Source organism: Epinephelus fuscoguttatus, linkage group LG7 (assembly GCF_011397635.1).
Source record: "Epinephelus fuscoguttatus linkage group LG7, E.fuscoguttatus.final_Chr_v1".
Lineage (NCBI taxonomy): Eukaryota > Metazoa > Chordata > Actinopteri > Perciformes > Serranidae > Epinephelus > Epinephelus fuscoguttatus.
Genome location: NC_064758.1, coordinates 28,120,165 through 28,132,244, shown reverse-complemented (window position 1 = coordinate 28,132,244; position 12,080 = coordinate 28,120,165).

Below are 12,080 nucleotides of genomic sequence, written 5' to 3'. Positions count from 1 at the left end.
CACACACGCAGAGACATACATTTGAACATGCTCATTCATGCTTTCAAAGACAGAGCTTAATTTAGAGCGTGCTACTGTGTGCCTGTAAGGACATTTTGTCCTGTAAAGAACTGAGCAGTCAAAGCTTGTATCTTTAATTCAGAGGATGGTCAGTGCAGTGAATAATATAATAACAGACTGGGACCTGCAGAGATCGAGGGGTTAGACTTGCAGAGCACTTTTTCATCGGGTTACAGGTGGCAGAAAAACATAAGCAACTCTCGTGGAAAGAAATGTTTGTACAGTGTACAGAGAAACCTGGGAGAATAGGAGCTCAGGGGAATAGAAAATGTTAGTGTTTATAGTCATTCTTTAAACTGTAGTCTGGAATTTCCACTTAGAGTTTGGTTGAAGCGTCTTTTCTTGGCGATAAGCAGTCGTAGAGGGAGACAGTGATGGGAAATAAGCGAGTGTTGGTGTCCCTGTACAGCCATACATTACATCCTGTAAGTAACAGATGATGCCATTAAACTTTTATTGTCAGTATTATACCACCACATATGGCCTGTTCTCCTCGTGCCAAGGTAACTTCATTCTTTTGCTGTGACAGTGAAACACACAGACGTAGAAAAATGCATATACACACCAATTAAACTGGCTTACATTTTGTAAAGCAGTTGTAACACAAAAAACAGCATATTTACACTGCAAACAGGCAGATTGTGGCTGATAACACGATGAAAAAAGGAGTGACTGGGGCCTGTGTTGGAGCTCTGTCTCTCTCTCGAGAGTGAGAGAGCACTTCCTCAAGAGACATAGAGAAGCTATTGATGCTGGAGTGTGGCATCAGCCTTGCCAAAGCTGGTGTCATGGTGAATGGCTGTTCCTGAGCTGGTAGTTAGAAATAATGGTGCCAAATAGGACAGAAAAAAATGGGAAGAAAAGAGCAGTTGAGGAGAAACCGGACTAACCTTGGGTGCATCTAAATGCTCAGAAAGAGAAAAGACTCAAAGAGGTTGGATTTCAAGAGAACATAAGCGTTCTCTTCTGCCTGCACTTAATTTGATCTGAAAGGGAGGGCTCTTTCAGGTGGAAGTGAAAGCAATCTAATGAATTCCCACAGGAAGCTATTTACTCCACTGAGATGAGTGCAGATGATAGAGAGGAATCCACTTTATAGTGTTAAGTTGTGGCCCTGAGCTGTTTTCCTAATCAGAGACCTGGGAGAGTTTTCCGTAATTCCGTGCGCATGTTGTAGAGAGGTCTCTTTTGAAAAAGTGTCCCCGCTCTGGATTTATTCAGCATGTGGAGCAAAAGATGACAGAACCTATTTGAGAGATATATTCCCTTCGCCACTCCCTGATCATCACCTCTTGTCTCCTGCTCTGCACCCTGTGCATGTGTGCCTTAATATATTTGTGCTTCCGTGTGTGTGTGTGTGTGTGTGTGTGTGTGCGCGTGTGTGTGCGTGCGTGCACATATGGGCAGAGAGGGAGCGATGGGAAAGCAAGGCGATTCACATTCCACTCACTCTCTGACGGTGACCTCACTGTTATGCAAATGACCACAGTGTGACAGAAACCGTCTGAAGTGGAGCTGTGCTACAAACATAAACTCTCTCTCTCTCACACACACACACACACACACACACACACAAACACACGCACACACGCACACACAGACCTTATGTTTGTGGGTTCAGACCCATCTATTTATATGTATTTCCGTAAATAGTGCCTGTTTCCTCCCCTGTAAAATCTTAACTGAATAAAGAAGAATGCCACCCTGAGGCCTGTGGCTGAATGTCATTGATTCCTTTGATACTGTGGCCACAAAACCAAATGTGCTACGTGTGTTTATGTGTGCATGTGTGTGACACAGTGAGACACAGAGAGTAAAAGAGACACAGACAGGAATGTTCCCTATTACAGTTGGAGACATATTAAAGGAATAATATGAATAAATCAATGGATTATGGTCTGTGACCTGCACAAACATGCTTAGCACACCCAGTTGATTTTGATGTTGGATCATGGAGCCCGGTCTGATTGCAAAGTCATTGAAATCTGCAGTGACTTGCGGCATCAGAAACCAATGAAAAAAAGGCATCCTTTAACATCGGCATGATACGCGGCTGGTTGCCGTTATAGTTTAACGGCGTCCAGCGGTGTCAGGGGAAACAAGGCGGGAAAAGGACAAAATAAAAGCATCAAAAGTGCAACTAGGGGCGGACGGGATGGGTGGTGGATGGCTCTGACCAACACTGACCTTCACCCGAGAGAGCAGTGTTCACAACCCATAAGACTCTAAAGCAAAACCTAGTTCTTCTTTCCTAAACCTAACCTCATGTTTTTGTTGTTGAAGGAAAAAAAAACAATCAGTTCACTGTGTTGTACCAACGTAGTGCGTTTATTTTGAACGAGACAGTGTGTAAACAGTAAATTTCCCATGAAAACAGAAGTGTATTTTGAAAGAAGACAATACATGTAACAGGCAGAACTTGACACGACGTCCCAGAACGTCAACAACTAATGCACCCACGGTACGTTGCACGTCGTATCTGGACGTGGAAAGTCCATGGCCAAACGTCGATATGTGACAAGGTCAGAGTGAGAATGTGTTGGACTGAGAGGATGAGAACGAACAGATTTAAGTGACAAGGTGGGTGCACATTGAAGGATTTGGTGGTACACTGGTGTACAAGTATGTGTGAGTTGTCACTACATTGAGGATGTCGGGTGAAGGTCCACTAGTGTCAGAGGGAACAGTTGCTGAAAATCAATGCAAATTTATTCTGAGTGATTATCTTTATTCTACGCTAAAATATTTCTACCCTGATGAGACTGATCTCTGTCAGGATGATAATGCCCCCATCCACAGGGCACGAGGGGTCACCGAATGGTTTGATGAGTATTGAAATGAGAAAAAGAGCTTTGCAGTCATCAGATCACAACACAATTGAGCTATGGAAGATTATGGACCATCGCTCACCATCACCATCATCGAAACACCAGATGAGGGAATATCTTTTGTAAAAATGCTGTATCATTCCTCCAGTGTGCTTCAACAGACTTGTAGGATTTATGTCATCGAAGATGTTCTGGCAGTGTGTCCCAACACTGTGCTATGACTATTTATGTTGGTTTTACTGTGGCTCTCTGCAATTCTTCACCCACCTCTATCTCTGTCGGCTTGGATGTAGCTGGAAGTTGGACCGAATGAACTTTCAAATCAAACAGTAATAACTTCTTTCGGCACAGGCTGAGAAAGAAAGTTGTAGTCAGAGTAAGCACCGGGCCCTACCTAAAAATAAAGACACTGTAAAAACCACAGCTAATGAAAATAGCAGACCCCGCAAGTCAAAAAGAAAAGGCAACAATTGCACCATCACTCATCATCCCTTCTCATCTCGAGTCTCATCTTTAAAAGTCTGTGCACCTCACTCTGGAGGTCACTCTTGTCTCTCTCCAGAGATGGTTCCTTTTGAGTGTGATTGCTTTACTATGAGTAGATTTATCTTTCTTTTCCCCAGGTTTTTCACTCCATAAAGTTTCTGTAGATATTTTCTTAGCAATTTAAACTTCAGATAACAGCTTTTTTTTCTTTTATCGCAATACTCTAAAGTAACTGCCATTGATGCCTTTACTAATAGACACACATCAACATAATAAGACCACGTGAATACCATTTCGGTGGCTAAGAGTCCCCCAAAATACACAAGCTGTATCATTATACAAATCAGCAGGACAACTGTTGTCAAGAAGGACAATGGAAATAGTTCAATTTACACAACACAACTAGCCCAACCGACCCCCTCAGTGTTTAGAACATGTGCCTTTTTCCCCCAAAGAAACACATAAAAGCAGCAGAGGACATTTACACCATAAATTGATGCATCAAAATTCACCAGAACGCAGGAAATTAAGTGTTTGACACTAAAAATTCTCAGGTGGTGGATCCCCCTAACGTGTTTCATATTTTTCCCCACCAATGTTGACACAAAATCTACACCCTTGAGCAGCAGCACAGTAAAATGATCAGCTCAGTCCTAATTCAGTGTGTCTCAGGGGGAATGATTCTCTGGCTGTAGAGGACTGAAAATGTGAATAAACATAAAAAATGTACATCGCGCCTCGGCTGAATCAAGACAATACAAAGACAGATTTTCTGGCATTACATGGAAGACAAGAGGACAATGCCACATTCACTTTCATCTTTTTATGTATATAAAAAAAAAGACCTCTTTGTGTCGAGTCTCCAGGGATGATTCTGATTGGGAGGAATCCAGGTTTATTCGAGCTTCACACATCTGAGTAACAGCAGGATTTCTCGTGTCTCTCGCTCTCTCTCTTTCTCTGCCATTCACGCTGCTCTTCTTTGTAAGTCTTACTCATCTCGTCTCTCTCCTTCTGTCTCTTTCACTTCACGAATCTGTGTTTTGCTGTCCATATACCTGTCCAAATAACTCAAGCAGACAAAACAACTCAAGAATCTCCTCTCCTCTCAGAAAAGACAGGGTCAGAAAAAAAAGGGGAATGCATCATGGTTTGTTCCACTGTGTCTGAATAACCCAGCGAAATACCAGTTTCACTCAAACAACAGGTCAGGAGAACAGCTTCAGTCAATAATCTCATTTATCTGCTCAGCCATCGGGGAAACAAATCAGCTCTACTTGGGATCATGTTAGCTGTCAGACTTTTAATGTGGAAAATATGAAAGGCTCTTACTAAACCCGCGTGGGTGTCATTCACTTGCCCTCCTTTCTTCCCCCACACTCAGTAAAACTGAGTGCTCATAAGGGGAAATGTAACATGGGAGCAGGGGGATGCTGTGACAGCGAGTGAAAGGTAAAGTACATGCTTTGGAGCTGGGAAAACATTAGACATTCCTCATCACTGTAACTTTAAAGGGGCACTTCAGTATTTTTTATCCTGGACTCTGTTTCCTCATGTTTTTGTGTTTAAGTGATGAATGGAGCACTGCAGCCTCAGCAGTGAACCAGGCTGCGATGTGATCCGGGCAATTGTGCACTGTTAACGTACGCCCACTAAAAGCGCTTGTTTTCCTATGAAAAATATGCCCTATATATTCATACATATCCCATATAATCATGAGCTAGTGACTTCCATAGAACCCTGTCATAAATCAGTTCAAGGAGGACCCAAATGCAGAGTGACAAGCAGGGTGAAATTTGAACAAAACGCAAGCTTTAATGCAGCTGATCAAATCATACAGAACAGGCAGGTAACTAAAAGTCCAAATGAAAGAAGAACCAAAACTAAACTGAAAACCGACCAAGGAAGCACGATGAACACAAGGAAGAACTCAGGGAAGAAATCCAAAGTGGAACATGAGAGACCAGGACGAAATGACACCATGAAGACTGCTCTCCTCCATTGCTTTTCCTGCAACAAGTCACCTCTCGTGAGCAAGACTTGGTCACAATAACAAACAGATGAGCATAAGGTAAAGAAAAAGGTTTCATTCCTCTCCGTCATATTGTCAGACATAACAATCTGAGCACATCAGTGGCAATAACGAGCACTTTAAATAGACGTAGATTGATGGTGCACTATTGCCCGTAGGGATTATGTTGCAGCGCTCCCTCTCAGTACTGGACCATTTTCAAAAATTGCTGTAAGTGTTAGGCACTTTATCCCCGTTTCCACCGAGCAGTACGGTATGGTACAGTTCAGTTCGGTGCGCTTTTTTCCTGTTTCCACTGTGAAAAGTTGTGGATGGTACCAATGGATCCCTTCCGTACCGTCCCCATTTTTGGTCCCCCCTCTGTTGGGGTACCTAGCACACAGATCTGGTACTAAAAGGTGGAGCTGTGAACACTGCAGTCTGTTGACTGGTCAATAGCGGACAGTCACTCTGCTCAGGGCTGAGTTGTAGCTGATTTTGAGGCTCATGTAACCACTGGAGAGTTTTATTAGTAAACTGTAACTATAAAATGAAAGGATGTTTTGCTGCCTCTTGCAGACTGAGAAAAAATAACTTAATTCCCTCAGCCGGCAACTTTTAAGGTGGAACGTTAACTTTTAATGTTACTCAACGCATGAGGTGATGACGTGAATCAATCAGCACACCTTAAGTTTCGATGTGACTTTGATCATTACTCAAGTTTTTATATATCTTCAAGTGTTTCTATATATTTCTACTGGGTTATTTGGCATATATCCCAAAAAAAAGTGTCGTGGAGCATCATTCCTGTGGGCTCTGGCAACATTAAATCCCCGAGCTTGCCTTGGAAGGACTAAATGCACAAATCCGCTATTTTTTAAATATCCCATGGAGAGAGACTCTCACTGCAGCCTGTTTAATTTTGTTCTGAAAATGTCTGCGGACGATAAACGAGGTGCAGACTTACATCTGTGTCACCGGTAATGAGGAAATACAGTGCGTGCTGGACGGAGCAGTGAGTGACAACAACCCCGCCCACATTTAAGGGTACTGTTTGCAGTGGTAACGCTAGGGTCTAGGTACCATCTCTGAAGGGTTACTTTTGGTTTCAACTTTACCATACCGAAAGTGTTTGGTAGAAACAGGGCTATAGACACAAAAACATAGGAGAATAAGGTCTAGGTTGAAAAATACAGAGTTTTCCCTAGTGCTGTTAAGTATCTGGCGTTCAAGTGTTGTCCCTCAGACATTCAGACTCAAGGTGAACCTATTACTGCTTATGCAGTGGAGTGGAGGGGACCCTTTATTTTGCACAGAAATTGGCCTAATGAGTCATTTCCAATACAACTGATCCACAATGCACCCACAACGCACATATGTCACGTTTGTCAATGCATTAGCATTCACTACACAGAATCAACCATCTTTCTCTCCTTTGTACAGTGTCTCAGATCTTACCCTAGACTAATTACTGGACTGTCCTCATTCAAAGCTTTGTTGTCGCACTAAGCTCAGCGGATCAATGAAATTCCATTCGAGCATCTGTTGCCCAAAACGACTCCGGTTGGCCATTCCTAAAGGAAGGCCCTAATAGTAATTTACTGTTGTCCTTTCTCAAGGACACTTCTCTTTGTTTCAGAATAATACACAGTCAGTAATAAGAGCTAAATAAACCATTAATCCTCTCAGGATTTTCTTCTATGTACCAAATCAGGCTTTGTGCACGTAGACTGCTTTCAACTAAGAGACGGTAATTGACTTTAGCATGTGTGTGTAATAGTGAAAAATGATGATGTCCATGTCCTATTTTGCAATTTTTTTGCCTCACTCACATTGCATTGTTGAATATAATGAGCTAAAATTAACTCACAATGCAGCTCAGGCAGTATGAATGATGTGTCTGTGTTTCTTTGTGTGAGTAGGTGTGTGTTTGTCGGTGATGCATGAAAGTATATCAATAAACCTGTCATCTCCACACATCTCCTCCTGCGCTTCTTTTCTTGCAAACACCAGCTTTCTCTCAATCAATGGACCATAAATGGGACACGGTGTTATATGCTGGGATATTTCATCCTTTAATTCTTGGTATCCTCCTATAGCCTGCTTCTGCTGCATCCATGCAGCTCCACCTACACACCACAGTACATCTCCATTTATCATCACACTATATGGACATCTGCTGTGACAGATAGGACAGATAGTCCAGTTGTCCTGCCCTCCATCTCATGTCATATGCACTGAATAAACAGATTAAATGGAGTCATGCATCCATGCAAACTGGCACACACATGAATGGATAAACATGCAGAAACGTGCAAATTATTCTATGCTTGCACAGAAATAGACACTCTATCATATACACAGTAGCCCAGCTATAATTTGCCTTGTTTATGGCACATTTTAATTCACCAATTACTCATTTTTGCTCACATATCAGCTTATCACCATATCACAAATTAAAGTATTATTCACAAATGAGGGATATTATTTTGCGAATCTCTCTCATCCAAAATGCAATTTCTATCCAAATGAAGTGATTAGTCTTTGTTAAGAAAGAAATAGGCTTACCCATTAAATAACTGTCTTTCAGCTTAGCTCACATAGACAAACCACACTAATGGCTCACTCTTAGACAGGGAAATTAGGATTTTTCTTTTGCCTTCAGCATAATAAAAATCTTCAAATGGACTGACTGTCAATCATAAAGCCAGTGTCTATTAAAGGTTCTGTAAATGACATTCACAGCATTAGTATAGCAGCAAACAGCTATTATGTAAAGATATAGTGGTGTAATGATGTCCTGAGCAGAGAATAAGGTCACGCTTCCTCTTGCCTGGATACAGCCGCTGACCATCTAGCACTGGTGACCCATACACCCGCCCAACCAATCGCAAGCAGCACCATTGACTGCAAACACACAGGTTGGCATTCACAGCTGTCAACCATGATGTCACACTCTCTTTTTATAGCATCAGATAACTCGTTATAACCAAACTTATCACAGATATGAACACTCACCGGCCACTCTATTAGGTACACCTTGCTAGTACCAGGTTGGACTCCTTTTGCCTTCAGAACTGCCTTAATTCTTGGTGTCATAGATTCAACAAGGTGCTGAAAACATTCCTCAGAGATTTGGGTCCATATTGACATGATGACATCACACAGTTGCTGCAGATTTGTCGTACATCCATGATGCCAATCTCCCGTTCCACCACATCCCAAAGGTGCTCTACTGGATTGAGATCTGGTGACTGTGGAGGCCGTTGGAGTACAGTGAACTCATTGTCATGTTCAAGAAACCAGTTTGAGATGATGTGAGCTTTGTGACATGGTGCGTTATCCTGCTGGAAGTAGCCATGAGAAGATGGGTACACTGTGGTCATAAAGGGATGGACACGGTCATCAACAATACTCAGGTAGGCTGTGGTACTTAAACCATGCTCAGCTGGTACTAAGGGGCCCAAAGTGTGCCAAGAAAATATCCCCCATTATGGGGCAGTTGAACAGGTGTAACTAATGAAGTGGCTGGTGAGTGTTTATCAGCATGATAAGAACTACCTACAATAACAGGAACCATCTTTGTGAAAAATTTATTTGACGTGCAGAGGGGGCGGAGTCAATGACCCATATTGCAGCCTGCCACCAGGTGGCGATCATGATGTTTTGGCTTCACGTTTGGTTAGCTGTCATATTGACCATCTTCATTATGCAGTCTATGGTTGCAGCCTACAGTTTCTCTGTTCATTGTTGTGGTAGATGGTCTGGTTGTGCGTACATGTGAGTGCACGTGAGTCCCTGTGTTTGTATCCCACCGGCTAGCTAATCGCCACCACTCTGCACTGCACTCATACGGTGGTTATGACCTGTTGCTGATAACAGCGACAGCACCATCACGAAAATGTAATAAATGTCATTTGCTCTTCTCTAAGATCACTTGCACTTATATGGAAAATAAATAAATAAAAACCCTGTAATTTCAGTGCCAAACAGATGTAATACACAATATGAATAATACATCAACACTGACAGCAGTTGCTTTTAGTTGTCTGTGTCATGATACCAAGTTGTCTATAATGCAGGTAAATTTAAAAAAAAAAAAAAAAAGAAAAAAATGAAAGAAAGATGTTTTCAGAGTATCTTCATACAGCACCCCATTTCCAACTCATGACTGCATTTTTAGGAAGCTTTGCCAAATGTATTATAGCAAGACATCAAAGGCAATGATTACGGTGCGATCTTTGGGACCACAGTTACTCAGTCACCCTTCACACCCCTCAAACAGGTATCATATCCTAAGCAGCTATCTTCTGCTGCCGCTGCCACCATAATTGACCCTATGCGAAACCCTGCCCAACACAGCTGTGCTCCATTGACTCTAATGTAGTCGTGTCAGATTTCCTTCATTTTCAGGCTGGTTTTGTGGATTTGGAGCTAAATGTTGTGCCTGCAGTCAGTTTGACATCCTGGATATATCCTTCAAACACAGACTGTAGACCCCTCTGTCTGCTTCTCTCTGGAATCACTGTTTCATTTTTCCAAAAATATGATAATATGTCTTCAAGGAGTGCAGTTAGTTACAGTGTGGGCTCCATGCTTACTCCAACAGCTTGTCGGACCATCACAAAGAGGCGGGGCTTAGCAAAAGGTCAATTGTACATGTACAATTTTAACATGTGCATGTTGTGGAGGTTGTTGGGTTCTTGCTAAATGTCTTTATGCTTATGGAAACACACTTTTGTTACCAAAATACAAGTTGTGGAAACTCCTTTTTTAGCCATTTGGATGTGACATTGGGTACTACTCATGTATTAGTCACAGAGAAGATAAATGAACCCATTCTTGTGCACATTAAACAGGGGACTGCAATGTGTGCTTGGCTTGGACGAGGCTCTGAAGGATTTTCTCATTGTTAGTATTGGCCAGTATTACCAATGATTTATTTATCACTGATGAGACTGACCTGAATCACTCATTCATGGGTCAGCTCCATGATCAGCACACAGCCAGAAAATCTGTAGTTTTGTTTAATCTTTTCCTTATTGTACAAAACACAGGATGTGAATTCAAGCTGCACGTTATGCTGGTTTCTATATATGATTATGAAAATGATTCAACTAAAATGAAATGATCATTTAAATAATCATGGGAAAGTAAAAGACGTTGTGTGTTAGAGATGAAACCAAGGCGCGAGTTGCGCTTCGTGTTTAAATTGGTCCTCGGCTGTGTGAACTATATGTCATCTAATGTGTCTGACAGTCCATTTTCATCGTAACGTTCTTCTCCCAGGAGTGAAATAATGTCTGCCCTCCAGGCAATGTAAATGAAGAAAAATGTAAAGGCCTGGGCCGAGGCTCAGACAGTGGATGGGTGAAGTTAAACGTGATTTAAACTAATTGATGTATGGCCTCACTTCATCTCAAGAGACGAAACCTAGAAATGTCATGTTAGAATCTAATTACCTTTATTGCCGTCTCCTGTCTCGTATTTGACTATAGACTCTTCAACATGGATATTTTTCACTCATAATGCAAATGTATTGCTGTAACACACTAACATGTCTGTCAGAATTACTCTGAAATGTACTGTATGGCTGAATCAACTCAACAATCTAAACATCCTCTCTACGAAAATGGCCTGAATTCAACTTTAATATTTTATTTGCTGCACTTTCTGAGTATGCTTCACTTAGGATGCAGTAACAATGTTTTTATTCTGGAGTACCTACTGATCCCTTTAAATGCAGGAGCCCTGTGAAAGCCCTGACATTATAAAGAGTGGAAAGGTTCATTTGAATTAAGCAACATGCAACCTTCAAGGCCTGACTGTCTATTCAACAAATGCCAGCTGTGTCATATATGCCATGATTGGGGTCATGGGTCCATTTATAACACTCTGTCAAGGGAGGAAATTAAACAGTCTCATAAAAAAGCACAAAGAGAATATTATGGTGATTACTAAATTGAATGTAATTATCAGGCCAATTATTTAATGTCCAAATGCCCATAAGAAAGTCAATTATGAGAATATTGTTTTAAGATAGAATAATGTACACACACTGCATCGCTGAAAGAAATCCCCAAATATCTCCCCCAAAAATTAAGTTGAACTTTCCTGGAGTATCCAATACAAAAATATCATGAAGTCAGTGTAGGTAAAACATTTCAGACACATGAAGAATTATATTAACTCAAAGCAAAAACACTAAGTTAAGTCTCATTATGGGAGCACTTATCAATAAGGGCTACACCTCAACAGAGATTGATTAAAATTGCAATAGGCCTATTATTTTCCAGGATGTGGCGCCCTCCTGTGGCTGCTGTGGAGGACTGACATTAATGTGAAACACAAAATAACCTTAAGAAGTAATTTCAGTAACACATGTGTACAGGCAAAACGTGGAAAAAAAGCACTTTACACAATTCAGATCAATTTATAACGATATATAAAAAAAAAAAAAATCACATTCACAAATGCAAATGGACCAAAACGATTTCACACACACACACACACACACAACAACTGGAAATAGAAATTAAACACTTTATTGAAACACTGAAGAATATTAAAGCAATGAAAGCAATTGAAATTTGAAAATCAGTAAATATTTTTTCTTTACTGCAATTTAATCGACACCGCCATGTTTGTAGTTTTTGCTGTTGTTCTTGTTGTCGTGGTTTTGTCTCTTTTTTCTT